Raw genomic sequence first — 3,489 nt, 5'->3', positions numbered from 1 at the left:
GAAGGCTGGCACAGCATCAGCCCCATCCAACCTCACTCATCTTCTCACAGCCAGCTCGCAGGGCGCTCTGCAGACAGCTCTGGGTGCCAGCTGCCCAAAGCTGGGAATCTGAAAGCACCTGACTTTGGCAGCTGCTGTTCAGGACTGACCAACCATTCCAGGGAAGAATTTCACCTCTCCAAGCAGGGATGGAGATGCTTACACTGCATAGCTCCCCACACTCCATGTTTCAGACAATACAGTCAAACATCACAGCTAAAAACATCCCCGTTCCCAATAAACCTCCCAATTCCCAGCAGGCACTGACCAGCTGGATGCCAATGGCCACTTGTGTCCCACCTCTTTTGCTCACTTCCACTCTTGATCTGTGTTCTGTAACACCAACTCTTCCTCTGTTTAGGATCAATTCTGTGCCAGTCCTGCTGTTCGGATGTGCCAGCCGCTCCGTGTGCCAGGCTGGCTGTTGGCACAGCTTCCCTCATTAACAGGGCCTTTGCGTGATTTGGGCACAAACGTGACATTCTTTGGAACTACTGCATTTGCTATTTGTGTTCTCTCTCCCAAGTCCTGCAGCTCATAATTTTATTGGTTTTTTGGCTCTAGCAACACCAACCTCCAAAACCAAACGGCAAAGGGTGAGTATCACCCAAACACTTTGCCCAGGAACAGCATCGCTGCTCCAGATTTGCAGGGCATTATGGGGGCTGTGAGGGACAGGGAACATTGTCCCCTCCTTCCCCATCCACAGGCAATCCGGTACCAAGGAAAGGGCTGGCATGGCTCCCAAGTACAGGGTGTGTGACAGGCACACGGAGAACAATACAAAGCAAGGAAACCCTGTCAGCTCAAAGCATTACTCAAGGTGGCAGAAACAAAGAGAAAGAGTCGCAAAAGGACCTTAAAATACCAAGTGTCCAGCTGCCAGAACAGCAGGTGACTGATGAGAAGCGGAATCATCAGAAACAAGCAATTCTGATTTTACATCTGCAAAAACAAACTGCAAGTTCTCACTACTCAGATGAAATCCTGGGGTAATTCTCAACAACTCTAAGAAAACAGTTCCCAGAGAAGCTGTGGCTACCCCATCCCTGGAAGTGTTCAAGGCCAGGTTGGATGGCGCTTGGAGCAACCTGGTCTAGTGGAAGGTGTCCCTGCCCACAGCAAGGGGGGTGCAACTGGATGCGCTTCAAGGTCCCTCCAAACCCAAACCATTCCATGATTCCATGATTCGGTGAACATCACTCCGCTGCTCAGCAGCAATCAAAGAGCAAAGAGGGTGTCAGCCATTACTAGGTAAAGAATGGAGAACAAGACAGGGAATATCCCAACGCTCTTGTCCTCACCCACAGGCTTCACCCTCTCCAGCGCTTCTGACCTGGGTCTCAAAAATAAATGGAAGGGAACTCCTAAAGGTACTAAGAGGGGCAGGAGATGACTGACAGGATAGAACAGCTACTGTACAGGCAGCCTGGAAAGGAAGATGGCAGAGGGGGTGTGAAGTTTTCCATGCTGGGAGAAGAAAGGAGAAGGCCACTAGGGAACAATTTGTCCCCTGTTTCTTCCAAAGCAGAAACTTGGGGACATCACATCCAATTAGGCAGGTCCAAAACAGGAGATTTTTTCACATAAAGCATCAGTGTGAAATGTCTCATCAGGGCTGCAGCGGCACTCAGCGAACACGCACTCAGAGGACGATTGGCCAAACCCAAGGACAAAAGCTCCATGTGAGGCTACAGAAACACGAGACGCAGCTTTGGGCTCGGGAATGGCTTCCTGGGAGCAGGAAGGGCACAGCCAGCCCACGCACAGTGGGGCAGCAGCACAGGGCGGGCAGGGGGCAAAGGAGCCCCTGGAGCCCCTTTGGCAGCAGCACAAGGAGGGGCCCCTTGCCCCCCTCTCCCCACGCCCCCCGGTGCGCACGCCGAGCCGCTGGCAGCGCCATGGCTGGGGCTGTCACACCGTCCCCGCGGCGCCGAGGCCCAGGGCTGCCAAACCCACATTCCCACCAACATTTTCCATGCTCGCTCACTGCATCGGGATGGTATTTATAGAAGTTTCAGCAAAAGCAATTCAGACACTTCCCAAAAGCTGGCTGGGGAAAAACAAGGCAGCTTGGCCAACGCTGTACATTTTTCCAGCTTTGAGTGAGGGATTGAAGAGCTGATCAACCTCCCAGCTCCAGGCTGGAGCCCAGTGCTCTAGACTTTGATCTGCCAAGCCACAGTGGGCTCTGCTTGGGGCCCAGCAAGTGTTTCCTGCATCTCCAGTATTTCTCAGATGAAATCTTGGGGTTATTCTCAACAACTCTGTGAAAACATTTCCCACAGAAGCTGTGGCTACCCACCCCTGGAAGTGTTCAAGGCCAGGTTGGATGGCGCTTGGAGCAACCCAGTCTAGCGGAAGATATCCCTGCTCATGCCAGGGCATGGGACGAGATGAGATTTAAGGTTCCTTCCAACCCCCAGAAGGTTCTGGGTTCTATGACCATGGCGACTGTGGAATTTTCCTCCAAGGCATTACCTGAGACAGGGAAACAGGAGAAATGCCAAGTAGCCAGATACGAGAGCTTGAGAACCTGGGAATGGTGGGCTGCACATCCCAGTTCCCCAGCCTCCTGAGAATGGATCTGCTCTGCAGAGCCCAGTTTCCCTGGGCAGCTCTGCAGGGAGAGGCCCTGCTGAGCCCCACCAGCCCCATGTCCCCTTGGCACCACCACCCTGCACAGGAGGGTGCCAGAATTAAAGTGGGTCCCATCACAACTCTTCCTCCTCCTCCTCTCAAGCTGAACTCCAGCCATCTGCGGTTTACAGTTTCCGGATCTGATCCAGCACCCTCGGCCCTCCCACAGCACGGAGAGAAATCAGCACTTCTAGTGCCCAAGTCACCCAACCTACTTATCACTCCTACTTCAGCCTGAGACCGATGATGATGACGAGGAGCCTGGGGGAGCAGACTCAGGTGATGTCACCTCCATCCCTGACACCGCATGAGCCAACTCCCCCACTTCTGGATCCCGCAGCTTCCATAGAGGACAACTCACAAAGTCGACTCAGAACGAGCAATACCATCGCTCGATGCACCTGAGGAGGTTCTGCCAGGATCCCTGGGACAAGGCAGGGCTTCTAGACACCTTTCTGAAGGCAGGAACCCAGACTGCCATGTAAGGGCAGGTGTATGCCTCCTCTCAAAGAGAAACACCATCATGGGAGCAAACAAGGACCTGAAGCTCTGAAGGACCAGAGAGCTGCCACCTCAGCCTCACATCTTAATCACAAGATCATTCTATTTCTATGGAAACAGCAGAATTAGAGACTTCAAAGGAACGACAATTACCAACATTGGGAATTTAACTGTTAAACCTGTCACACTCCCGCCCCAGTGCCAGGAGAGGAGACGGAGCTTGCCCACACCATTGTCCTGCACCCCAGTGCCAAGGCCAGCCTCGCTCAGGTGTTTGCTCCTGCTTCCTTCAACAGCCAGGTGGGTTTC

The sequence above is a fragment of the Corvus brachyrhynchos genome, unplaced genomic scaffold, assembly GCF_000691975.1.
Source record: "Corvus brachyrhynchos isolate BGI_N302 unplaced genomic scaffold, ASM69197v1 scaffold706, whole genome shotgun sequence".
In the NCBI taxonomy this organism is placed as follows: domain Eukaryota; kingdom Metazoa; phylum Chordata; class Aves; order Passeriformes; family Corvidae; genus Corvus; species Corvus brachyrhynchos.
This window is presented reverse-complemented; position numbering follows the sequence as displayed.